This window comes from Mustelus asterias, unplaced genomic scaffold (genome assembly GCF_964213995.1).
Source record: "Mustelus asterias unplaced genomic scaffold, sMusAst1.hap1.1 HAP1_SCAFFOLD_813, whole genome shotgun sequence".
NCBI lineage: Eukaryota > Metazoa > Chordata > Chondrichthyes > Carcharhiniformes > Triakidae > Mustelus > Mustelus asterias.
This window is the reverse complement of record NW_027590760.1, coordinates 135552-149669: the sequence shown is the minus strand read 5'-3', so window position 1 is coordinate 149669 and position 14118 is coordinate 135552.

Below are 14118 nucleotides of genomic sequence, written 5' to 3'. Positions count from 1 at the left end.
GGGGTTTTAGTTCAGTCGGGGCAGCATGGTCAGTGCAGGCTTGGAGGGGCCGAAGGGCCTTTTCCTGTGCTGTAATTTTCTTTGTTCTTTACAATTTCTTAACATCGAGACTGAATTCTTTCAGGAAGGTTAGTCGATCAGAATCTCAATGAGCTGGGGAAAGATGAAATGCTGCAGATGATTCGTCACGGTGCTACCCACGTATTTGCTTCTAAAGAGAGCGACATTACAGACGAAGATATTGATGCTATATTAGAGAGGGGTGAAAGAAAGGTAAAACTAACATCAGGAACGGGAGTGCCCCTTGCTCTGCGATTCCAATCCTGCAACTTCATGGCTCCCCTGTTCAATACTCTTCTTACAATGCTGCTGCAATATTTTCATCGGCACAATAAATCTCACTTAATCTGCATCTCAGAAAGTTCTGCAAACTGAGTATCAAAAGCTCATTGCATTAAATGCATTGTACTGTCATGGTTTTGTTCAGTCTCTTTTACTTCATACCATTGTCATTGTGCCAAGAGGAGATGATTAAACAATTGGATTCAACCCTTAATTTCAGCTTTGGAATTGTTTGTGTTTACAGCAAAAAATTTTTGTTTAAAGCCTTTATTGTGGGTTTTGACAAAACGATTGAAATGAGTTCATCTGTCTTGGTGAAGTTAGGGCCATTGAATCAATCTTGCTATGCTCATGTAAAGTGTTTAGCTGGCAGCTAATACCCAAGTACAAATGTATATTCTGAAATGGTTGTCATCGGCTTCACACATCAATATCTTTGTTGCTAAACAAATAATGTTGGTGTTTATATCCATTGCATCACTGGAACTAGTTTTCTCTGTAATAGGAATTACACTATCTAAAAGCTAAACCATAGTCCCATTATTTGAAATCTCCTTGGTTTTAAATACGATGCTATTGCAACTTCTGAAGGCCTGTGGAATATGAACAATTACTTGGAGTCATTGATGTTTACAGCATGGCAACAGGCCCTTCGGCCCAACTTGTCCATGCTGCCCTTTCTTTTTTAAAACCCCTAAGCTAATCCCAATTGCCCGCATTTGGCCCATATCCCTCTAAACCAATCGTACCCATGGAACTATCTAGTATTTGTGTGGAACACAAGTCGAGACAAAACTTTGTCATAGAAGCATGGAAGGTAAGACAGGAGGAGTCAATTTGGCCCTTCGAGCCTGCTCCGCCATTCATTGTGATCATGGCTGATTGTCCAACTCCATAGCCTAATCCTGCTTTCTCCCCATAACCTTTTTATCCCATTCGTCCCAAGTGCTAGATCGAGTCACCTCTTGAATGCATTTAATGTTTTAGCATCAACACCTTCCCGCGGTAATGAATTCCACAGGGCTCACCATTCTTTGGGTGAAGAAATGTCTCCTGGTTTCGTACTAAATGGTCTGCCCCGAATCCTCAGACTGTGACCCCTAGTTCTGGACACTCCCACCATCAGGAACATCCTCCCTGCATCCGCCCTGTCTCGTCCTGTTAGAATTTTATAAGTCTCTGAGATCCCCCCCCCTCATTCATCTGACCTCCAGTGAAAACAATCCTAACCTCGTCAATCTCTCCTCATACGTCAGTCCATTTTACCCACTGCACTAAGCTTTGATCTCAGTGAGAAGTCCCACAACACCAGGTTAAAGTCCAACAGGTTTATTTGGTATCACGAGCTTTCGGAGCGCTGCTCCTTCCTTGGGTGAGTCACCTGATTAAGGAGCATGATAGCCATGATGTGTAGATGCCGGCGTTGGACTGGGGCGGGTATGGTAAGAAGTCACACAACGCCAGGTTAATGTTAATCAGGTGATGAAGGAGCAGTGCTCCGAAAGCTCATGATTCCAAATAAACCTGTTGGACTTTAACCTGGTGCTGTGAGACTTTTTACTGGATAGTATAGTGTCACCTCTTAAAGAAATCAGTTGCCGTTTTAGTTGAATTTTGAAGTTGCCAAAGTGGCACAAAGTGTGTGGCCCCAGAAAGTTCAGTTCTAAAATATAACCTGCCACCACACGGTGGCACAGTGGTTAGCACTGCTGCCTCACAGCGTCAGGGACCCAGGTTCGATTCCCGACTTGGGTTACTGTATGTACGGAGTCTCCCTGTGTCTGTGTGAGTTTCCTACGGGTGCTCCGGTTTCCTCCCACAGTCTGAAAGATGTGCTGGTTAGGGTGCATTGGCCATGCTAAATTCTCCCTCAGTGTAACTCGAACAGGCGCCGGAGTGTGGCGACTCGGGGATTTTCACAGTAACTTCATTGCAGTGTTAATGTGAGCCTACTGATGATACTAATAAATAAACTTTAAAACTTGACAAAAAGTGAACGCGAACGTTTTGCTCAAACTCTGATTAACTATTTTTTAAAACTGCTGATTAATTTTATTTCTTTCGAATGGGAGATCATGGCCAACTCTGAGTAATGCATTTTCTTCCAGTCAGCTGCAACATTCTTGCCTCTCGGTTCGATGATTATCATAGAAACTCGCCAGTGCAGAAGGAGGCCATTCAGCCCATCGTGTCTGCACTGACAACAATCCCACCCCAGGCCCTATCCCCACAACCCCACACATTTACCCCGCTAATCCCTCGAACCTACACATCCCTGGACACTTTGGGAAATTTAGCATAGCCCATCAACCTGACCCCCACAGCTTTGGACTGTGGGAGGAAACCGGAGCACCCGGAGGAAACCCATGCAGACACGGGGAGAACGTGCAAATTCCACGCAGACGGCCACCCAAGCCGGGAATCAAACCCGGATCACTGGAGCTGTGAGGCAGCAGTGCTAACCACTGTGTCACCGTGCTGCTCCTATAGATTCAATTCCAAAGTCATACAAAAGGATAATATATAAGCAAGTTTTCTTTTCTTTTAAACTTCTATGTACAAGAGGAGGGATGTTAGTACTTGGGAAATAAGCTGGGCAGTTGTTGCTGTGTCCAGAACTTCCTTTTCAACAGTATAATAAGGCATATGTACAGCAAAGCTCTCTCCAATCTGCCTTAAATTAATATCATCCTTCCATTCTCATCCCATGTTCAGTGGTGTGATTAGTTTCCACTTTCAAAACATCTATTATTGTGGACTTCCCAAATAAGATTACAATTTGATGAATGCATTGAGAGACAGTATTCTTGGTGTCACGCCCATTGAAAATTGATTGGAAACTCAATCAGTTAATTTAGGATTCTCAACGCCCATCAACGGTGATAGATTTTCATCCCATAATCTGGGCTTCAGGAATCTAAGGGCAATGTATTAACAAATTGGACCGCACAATCTCCTTTCCTCTCTAACTTCATCCATTCCCAAACCAGAGCAGTATCTGATGAGATAATGAAACCTTGAGCTGAAATATCAAAGAGCATTTTCAACAACTTACTTCTAGATGATGAAAAATTGAAGGAATAAGTTCAGGACCATGAATATGAGTTCGAGGCTCTCCGATAACAAATTCTATTCCAGGACCATAACTCACAACGCAGGGAGAGGCCATTCGTCCAATTGTAGCCATGCTAGCTCTTTGCTAAAGCTAATTCCACTTCCCCTGCATTCTCCATTAAGCCTGCACCTTCCTCTGCTTCACACATGTATCTCATTTTCCTTCAAACAATGCAGCAATCTCTACCTGAACGGTTCTGTGCATCAAAACATTCCAAAAACCTTGAGCATCACGGTGGCGCAGTGGTTAGCGCTGCTGCCTGATAGTGCAAGAGACCTGGGTTCAATTCCGGCCTCGGGTCACTGTCTGTGTGGAGTTTGCATACTCTCCCCGTGTTTGCATGGGATTTCTCCGGGCGCTTGTCCAAAGATGCGTTGATTGGCTGTGCTAAGTTATCCCTCAGTGTCAGGGGGATTAGGACTGTAAATACGTGTGGTTACGGGGATGGGCCCTGGGTGGGATTGTTATCGGTGCAGGTTCAATGGGCCAAATGGCCTCCTTCTGCACTGTAGATTCATTGGGCGGAATTTTATCTGCACAACGTTCGTCCGATCCTGCCCGAGGCCAACAGAGAATGCTGTTCTCCAGCTGCGCCCGCCCCCGAACTGGGACGGGCGTGCCGGTGAAACTCCGGCCAATGTATCTGAGTAAAGATATTTTTCCTAAACAACGCCCCCTCTCTCTTTTCACTATAATGCAAACTTTCAATTGAAGACCTCCTTATCAGTCACTCCTCAATCAGAGGAAACAGATCATGCCTACATCAAATATCAGAATAAAACAATGACTGAAGCAAACATTATTTACCTAACTTCATTCCTCCTATCACCTGAGCCATTGTCTTTGATCCCATTTACACTGAGGCCTAATAAGAGTCACACTGCTGCATCTCTTCCTTGTTTCTATTTTTACTTTCTCTACATCATCATCACCGTTCAGACCAATTGGAAAATTATCTACAGTATTATTTGTTATTTATCTCTATACAAAATACAAACAGCCTTCTTTGTACTCTTTGAAGTGGAAGAGCAAGTCAGTCGCAGAGCTCCCCCGACAGTATTCCCAAATAAATTAACTAATAATTGGAACTGAGTAAAGAAAATAACTCAACAAAGATTAGAATCAACTGTTTAAAAGATTAAATTCTCAGATAAATAAAGCAAATTGAGATGAAGAGAAAACTACTGTCAACATCACTTCCATTTTGTGGGATATATTTTAATAGACTTCTCATTGGTGACGCCGGCAGAACAAATTGCAAACTTGGATAGATTTGCTTGCCATCCACTTCAGGTAAACAAGGAGGCGAGGTGAAGAATTTAAAGTTCATTAATTAGTGTCACAACTAAGCTTACGTTAACACTGCAATGAAGTTGCTGTGAAAATCCCCGAGTGGCCACACTCCAGCGCCTGATCGGGTACACTGAGGGAGAATTTAGCATGACCGATGCACCGAACCAGCGTGTCTTTCAGGCTGTGGGAAGAAACTGGAAGGAAACCCACGCAGACATTGGGAGAACGCGCAGACTCCGCACAGACAGTCACCCAAGCCGGGAATTAAATCCCAGTCCTTGGCGCTGTGAGGCAGCAGTGCTAACCACTGTGTCACACCGTGCCACCCTAAAGCTATTGGACAGGGTGCATTAATGACCATGTACTGATAACACCTTTTCTATGCCAGGGATGTGGGTAACAGTGACAGGGCAGAATTTATGCCCCAGCATTGCGTGTCCCGAGCATTAGGTGTCAACTCCAACGCTTTGGATTCGGGACTGTTTCAGGGCATTGCTTCCTTACTCTGAAGGACATTAGGTTGGGTTTTTACAGCAAAGTGACAACTTTTCATGGTCATTATCTGATGCCAGCACCACACCTGATCGCATTATGCAGAAAATGTCATCGCCACTGACCTCGAGGAGGGCTGCCCGGAGCTCACTGTGGCGTGGATCGGCTCACTGTGGCAGTGCTCCGAAAGCTGGTGATTCCAATTAAACCTGTTGGACTTTAACCTGGTGTTGTGAGACTGCTTACTGAGCAAAGGTATTGGACCTGGATGCGACAGGAGCCATACATACATCAACACTTTGGCCCATGTGGGGATCGAACCTGCGACCTTGGTATTATTAGTGCCACCCTCTAACCACCTGAGTGAACCGGCCATAAAGGAGCCAAACGTTTTTAGCTGTTTAGCAGCTAACGTGTTTGAAGACCATTTCACACCTCATTAGACCGTACTCGGTGGAGTGTCTGCAGTTGTTAATGTCAATGAATAAGCAATTGATGAGGCAATTGAGCAACATTGGATAGAGCTGGGATTTTGACACCTTGTTAAATTTACTGCTCTGTGGAGGAGTTGACTGTTTTCCAGTGATACACCTGGTTATTGGTACTTCCATTCGACCTTAAAAAGAAATCAACTCGAGTATCTGTCTCACTCACTGTCCCGGCTGGAGAAAATTCACACCTCTTTAACCTTTGCTTAACCTTCTCTCCACTCACATTGTCTGCACCTGTAAAGACTTGATTACCTGTTAAGACTCGTATTCCAACCATTATCTTGTAACTGAGTTTGTGTCGATATGTGCCCTGTTTGTGAAACAAATCCTGCACTCACCTGATGAAGCGGCAGTGCTCCGAAAGCTCGTGCTACCAAATAAACCTGTTGGACATTAACCTGGTGTTGTGAGACAACTTACTGTGCCCACCCCAGTCCAACGCTGGCACCTCCACATCATCCCTGCCCCTTTTCAAATTCAGTGTTACTTTCAGTCCTGGAGCTATTAAGTGCCAGGCCCAATGTGCATGGAGTGCCTGGCAAATGGGAATTCTATTAGGGACCAGTCCCAACATCCATTCCATAGGTGGCACCATATTTCAAATATGTTTCCAACCCTTTGGCCAAATTTCTCTGGCTGTTCACGTCCCGCTCCCACTGCCAGTGAGAATGGAGAATTTGGCACTCAGCCAAGTCCTCCATTCACAGCAGCAGGACTGGAGAATCCGAGGAACGGTGGAGATTGGAGAATCCAGCCCTTTGGCTTTTGCCACATTCTCCGCACAGCCCACCATCAAACCTGCCACAGGCGGCTTGGGAGAATTCCACCCTTGGTTTCAGAAATTGAGAATTCTGCCCCAGGTCCTCGCACAGACCCTTGAGGTGCATCACTCAGCATTTCTCCCCACCATGACATATCTCCTCTCATCATTACTCCTTGTTTCCTGGCCTTCAACCAGTTTCTTACCTATTTGCTGGGGTGCCCTTGAATCCTTGCAGTTTTGAGTTTAATCATAGAATCCCTAAAGTGCAGAAGAAGGCCATTCGGCCCATCTAGTCTGCACCAACCACAATCCCACCCAGGCCCTGTTCCCATAACCCCACATATTCACTGTTAATCCCCTGGCACTAGGAGCAATTTAGCACGGCCAATCCACCTAACCCGTACATCTTTGAACTGTAGCAGGCAATCAGAGCACCTGGAGGAAACCCACACAGACACGGGGAGAATGTGCAAACTCCACAGAGACAGTGACCCAAGACTGGAATCAAACCCGGGTCCCTGGCGCTGTGAGGCAGCAGTGCTAACCACTGTGCCACCAAGCCGTCGTAATGACTAGGCTTCTATGTAGAACATTATCCAATGATATTCCGCATCATAGGGCCTCCCATATTTTACTGGGGTTGTTCCTTCCTCAGAGACACTGAGGATCCTGGACCTTACGTTCTGGAATTCCCTCCCTAAGCCATTCCTGGAGAAGACAGATTTTTCCCCCTTCAGTCAGATTGAGCCATTGCACACTGCATAAGGTGGGTGTCCAGGGAAATACTCTGCATCAGTGACAAATTTGGAGAATGTGAGGCATTGCATTGCAACTTCTGAAATACAACATTGTTAATGTCTTACAGGCATTTTCCAGCTTCAATTATCAACATGAAACCTCATGTGATACCTGTGCTCTCAAACAAGATCCTCAAAACCCTCCTGTTCCTCTACCTTTACACTCACCTGATGAAGGAACAGCGGTCCGAAAGCGCATGATTCCAAATAAACCTGTTGGCCTTCAACCTGGTGGGGTGAGACTTTTTACTGTATCTTTACACTGACCAAGCACACCCTCCGCTGGCCTTTACTGACATAACAGCTACATAATGCTGTCGCAATCACAATGCCTGTTACAATGAGCTGCATTTACATAGCATCTATAACATAGTCAAACATCTTAAAATGCTTCACAGGAGGGTTAGCAAGGAAGATGTGACAGAGTCACGTAGTAGGACAGATGACCATAATCTTGATCAAATAAATAGGTTTTTTTGGCGTGACTTGAAGGAGACAGTTGGAGAGGCAGAGAAGTTTAAGGAGTGAACTCCAGGCCTTACACCACTCAGACGTTTTGGTTGGGTATGGGAGTCTCTTTGAAAAGAAAAAGATTTGGACACCATTGTGGCATTTAAAGGGACCATCCTCCTGAAAAAAGAGTGTCTTGCAAATATGGTTTCATGGACTGATCCAAAGGAGACTCATCAGGGCCCAGGATTTCTCTCCCAGATCCTGACCTTACGGCCGAGGTGGCCAAAGGGTCTCAGAACGCTGCCGTTTCATAAGCTGAGTCTCACCTGATGAAGGGGCAGCGCTCGCAAAGCTCAGTGATACCAAATAAACTTGTTGGACTTTAACCTGGTGTTGTGAGACTTCTTATTGCGCCCAGTCCAGTCCAATGCCGGCATTTCCATATCAGAGCCAAAGGTGTGGCAGAGAAATCAAAATCAGGAAAGCACAAAAGATACGGCACAGAAATATCAAAGGGTTGTCGAGGCTGAGGAGGTCACACAGATTGTGAGGGCTGAGACAATGGAGGAATTTGAACATTTCAAATTCAGGTCTGGTTGAATGTTGGCCAGTGGTGACAGACTTGGTGTGAACTATGATGATGTGAGAAGGATTGCAGCACTTTCTTTGGAATGTTGTATCAGTATTTTGGACCTCAGGTTTGCTGCTTCTGGCCTTCCGGATCTGTTGTCATTGGGGATTTTGTTGAAAGGCCTGGGACTGCGATTAAACAGAAACCTCACAGGAATCAAGGACTCTGGAATACTATGGATGGCATTCACCACTTGCCTACAGGAGTGGCTGAACTGTTCCACTGAAGTGGGTGGCACAGTGGTTTACACTGCTGCCCGGGTTTGATTCCGGCCTCGGGTGGCAGTCTGTGTGGAGTTTGCACGTTCTCCCATGGTCTGCCTGAGTTTCCTCCAGGTGCTCCGATTTCCTTCCACAGTCCAAAGATGTGCGGGTTAGATGGATTGGCCGTGCTAAATTGCCCCTTGGTGTCAGGGGGACTAGAAGGGTAAATACACATGGGAACAAGGCCTGGCTGGGATTGTTGTTGGTTAAAGCTCAATTGGCCGATTGGCCTCCTTCCGCACTGTGGGGATTCTATGATTGTATCGAGTTAAAGAGGACTAATGTTGTTTTATGTGCAAAAAATGAGATGTGTCCCAAGATCTGTAGGTTAGGGGGATTCGCAAGGTAAATGCTTGGGGCAACGGGGATAGGGCAGTTTCTGGGTCTGGGTAACATGCTCGATTGGAGAGTCAGTGCAGACTCGATGGACCAAATGACCTCCTTCTGCACTGTAGGGATTGTATGCTGAGCAAAGTTGCCAATTGAAAAGCAAAAGGAAGAATCTTCTGGCTATATCCTTGCCCCGTTCATGAGTGGAAATATCCCAGTTTGTCATGAATGGCACCAGATGATCTGTCACCCAGATCCACATCAAGGCAGGTGAGAGACCACCTACAGTGGGAAAGGCTGAGGTCGGGGACAAGTAAGGGAGAAAGGGAAAGAAGTGGAATGACAAAGGGGAGTGGATAGAGAGAAAGATACATTTTGACAGCAAAGGTGACCAAGGAATTAATAGAGAAAGGGAAACAATGATAGAAGATAGAGATTATGAAAAAAAGGCAGATGTACCGACAAGCAGGGACAAGCAGAAAGAGGGAGCAAGTCAGATCCACAGGAAAATACACAAACAGAGGCAGAGAGAAAGAGCGGGAGACCGTGCAAAAGGCAAAGGGACCAAATGACATTAAACTTTTTACGAAATGTGAGACAGAGTTGGGAAGAAAGAAAATATAATTAAAATGGAGGGAGTGAATTGTAAAACAAAAGATTTGATTTGATTTGATTTATTATTGTCACATGTATTAACATGCAGTGAAAAGTATTGTTTCTTGCGGGTAATACAGACAAAACATACTGTCATAGAGAAGGAAAGGAGAGAGTGCAGAATGTAGTGTTACAGTCACAGCTAGGGTGTGGCCAAATCTATGAGAAATTGCATGAGAGCGTTGTCAGAGAGTTTGAAAGAGTTTGAATGAAGTTTTAGAAGCATAGAACAAGAGTAAAATATAAAATTAGAAGCTGGGCACAGCTCACCTCACTCCGAAGAGAACAAGCATGGGCTTGTGAAAAGAAGGAATTAAACAACAACTGCATTTATATAACATCCTTAATGGAGTTGAAACAGGTGAAACAAAAACAAAGTCACAATTTCCCAATTCATGTGTTTTGGTGAAAATGAGGCAGTCGGCAAGGAGTTTGTGTGAGTCTGAGGGAGACCATGGCTCTGATTCACTGGAATACCAACTGTGTGCAACCTAACCAAGGGACAGAGATGAATATCACGATTGCATCAGGCATTTAGAACAGATGTTAATAATAACCTCATCACTTGTGTGCAGAACAGCTTTGAACAACAGAGATAAATATTACCCACATGACAATCGATGGCTGCATTACAAAATCCTGTACAATGTGACTTTCGTTGGTATGTTTTTGAATGCAAGAGTGAATCTGTCACACCTCCTCCAAACCCCAAAATTTCCCTATGTAATGATGTAGATGATAGCATTGCCCACTTCTGATCAAGTGGACCACATTATCCATTTCAAAGTGTCCCTTTTTCCAGAGTAGATGAATATGTCTGTGATAAATGCTTTGTGCACTTTTGCCATTCACCTCTGCTTCTCAATTAGGTCATAATGTGGAGATGCCGGCGTTGGACTGGGGTAAACACAGTAAGAAGTTTAACAACACCAGGTTAAAGTCCAACAGGTTTATTTGGTAGCAAAAGCCACACAAGCTTTCGGAGCTCCAAGATCCTTCTTCAGGGAGTGGTAATTCTGTTCACAAACAATTAGGTTGCACACCAGTCACGCAGCGAGTATTCCAGGGATGGAAAGTGACAGTCTCCTTATACATACACAAGGTCCTTTTGTTGATCCTTTTATGGTGAATAAAACTATACATTTTCCATTTCTTCTTCTGTACACTCCCCATCGCGCGGTGAACCATGCTGCTGGCAAAAGCAATAAGATTTGTAGCACCAACAATCTCCATTAGAAAATTAACAAGCAGAGACGACAGCATGTCATAACATTTGGTGTTCTCCAGACAAGGTCTTTGCTGATCAGCTTTTATTTCAGTTGCGCACATAAATCAAGCTTGTGATGCCTTTGTATTCACTGGAGTTTCGACCTCCTGTGAATTGTAATAATTTCCGCAGCTAAGTTACTCGTTCAGTGCGTCCAAACCGCAAGTTGACCAAAACCAAGCACACATTTCGTTCCATGTGTTTCATTTATCAGATCAGGTTAATAGAAGGCAGAAAGAGAGACTTCTGCTGTTCCCAGTTGATAAAACCATAAGCACAGGCATTATGGAAACCAGGACTGTCCCATTGTATTTGCCACATGTGGAAATTACCAACTGACTCAAGAACAGCTTCTTCCCTGCTGCCATCAGACTTATGAATGCCCCCCCTCGCATCACACTGATCTTTCTCAACACCCTAGCTATGACTGTAACACTACATACTTCTCCTTTCCTTTTCTATGTACAATGTGCTTTGTCTGTATAGCGTGCAAGATGCAATACTTTTCACTGTACACTAATATATGTGACAAGAATAAATCAAATCAAAATCAAATCAAATAAATTCCTCCTCCTACAGTTCCTATCAACTCCAAAGTTCGAACAACAAAAGAAACTGGTCATTTGTGATTTCAGAAAAAAGAGGGGCAATTTTACAATGTGGATGTTTTCCTTTAATTTCTTTGATCCTTTTTAAAAAATGAATTGTCCTTTCTTTCCATGCCCTCACTAAAATACTGGGTGGAACTTAATGCGTTTTCCCGTGGGAAGTTTGGAGCTGGTGGGGAAGGCATTTAATCAGGTGGGAGAGTGATTGATGCGGACCCTGCCACTTTCCTGCCTCATGAATGGCCTTCCTGCCTGCCAACAATTGAGGCCGTTAGGTGGGCATTTAATGATCACCTAAGGGCCTCATCCTGTCACTGCCGGTATTCACCCAATGGTGGATGGGGGAACTTGTCATGCGGGGAGCCTGAAAAGTAAGCATTGATCACTCTCACACTGTCAGGTTGCTTGTGGGTTCCTGGATGGGGAGGGGGGAGGGCGGAGGTGGCTTATTTAAAGGCTCTGAAGTGTTTTATCAAAGAACCAGACATTAGGAAAGGGGAGCCAACTGAGAGCCACCCATCTGTCCTTGCTGCCAAATCTACTCCTCTGCCCCACAATCCAATTCCCGCCATCACACACCTGGATGCCCAGGCCTCTGCTATGGCACTGCATTGGTTGTAATCTGCTAACATTCCCGAGGTTCATGACAGGCCCAAGTGGACTGGAAACTGCAAAATGTAACAGCTCTACTCCATGAAGGAGGGAGTGAACCAGCAGGAAACTGTAGGCTGTGACTCCCTGGACGGAAATCTCCCACCCAGGTCTGTGTCCCATCGTGAGAGGAGAGGAACTTGGTGTGTTTCCCGCTCTCGAGCTGGCGGGAAACCACACCATTTCTTCCAGCTCCCAACTCATTAATTATGCGCCCAGGGGTTTAACACCATATTCTATGGCAGGGCAAGTCTGATAGTGCAAGAACCACCATCATATCAGGGGACCATATTCTTTCTTCTGAGAAAGAAGATGAGAGTCGAGGAACACTCTGAGGCAGACAAATGGATTTCGTTGCTGACACTGAAGCTCATCTAATTTTCGTTTATTGCTCACTCTCCCTTTATTTGTTTCTTCCCGGTCTCCGACTCTTTCCATCTCACTCTCTTCCTTTCACTGACCTGTGTCCCCTCCAGTCCCCCGACCCAGTATCCCCACTATTTCCCCATCCCCTCTATTCTTTTGCTCTGCTCCGCACTGTGTCACCATTATTCACCCCTTCTGCACCACAACTATCCCCTCTATTCCATCCTGATCCCTCCATTCCCTTCTCTGTTCCCCCTCACTGTTCCCTCCATTAACCCCCATCGCCACTATTTCCCTATCTCTATACATTGTCCCTCTAATCTAATTCCCCATCCTGCTCACCCCGTATCCCCGCTTCATCCTCATTCCCGTTGTCCCATATCTCCCCGCCCTCTCATTCCCCGTGTCCCAATCACTCTCACCCCCATTTCATCCTATTCCTTTATTCCCCATATCCCCTCTGCGCTTCACCCCCATATCCCGCCTCCATATTCCACAATTCCCCTCATCCTCATATCCCCCTCACTACATATTCCACATATCATCACCCTATATCCCCAGCATATCGCCACCCCATCCTCCCATCCCTTCACCCATATAACTCCCATACCCTCAACCCCCATATCCCCACCCCCTCATATCCCCACCTCCCTCTCTAACCATTATTTTCATTTCTCCATATCTCCCGTACATTCCCATCGCCCTCATCCCTATAATGCCCCCATTCCCCATAACCCCAATCCTCTCATACCCATACCTCCTTCATTCACATATCCCTGATTCCCACATCCCCCTAATTTCCCATGTCCCACTCACCCCCACATGACCCTCACCCCTTTTCCCGGCCTCCATATCACCCTCACCCCCATATTTCCCTTATTCCCCATATCCCCACCTCCTCATTCCTCAAATCCCCATTTCCTTCATTCCCCATATCCCCCATCCCATATCACCCTGACCCCTTGATCCCCTGACTTCCATATCACCCTCACCCCCAGAACCCCCTCATTCCCTACATCCCCCATTCCCCATTCCCCTCATTCCCCAAATCCCCATCCCTCTTGTCCCCTCCTCTCTCTGGTCCAGAGATAGAGAATCTGGTGAACTGGTGCGATGACAATTATGTATCTTTCAATGTCAACAAAATGAAGGTGATAGTCATCGACTTCAGGGAACGTCGTGGAGGACATGCCCCTGTCTACATCAATGGGGATGAAGTGAAGATGGTCGAGAGCTTCAAGTTTCCAGGTGTCCAGATCACCAACAACCTGTCCTGGTCCTTCCATGCCGATGCGATGGTTAAGATGCCTCTACTTTCTCAGAAGACAATGGAAATTTGGCATAGAAAACCATAGAAAATTACAGCTCAGAAACAGGCCTTTTGGCTCTTCTTGTCTGTGCCGAACCATTTTTTGCCTCGTCCCACTGACCTGCACTTGGACCATATCCCTCCACAACCCTCTCATCCATCAACCCGTCCAAGTTTTTCTGAAATGTTAAAAGCATTTACCACTTCATCCGGCAGCTCATTCCACACACCCACCACTCTCTGCGTGAAGAAGCCGCCCCTAATATTCCCTTTAATCTTTTCTCCTTTCACCC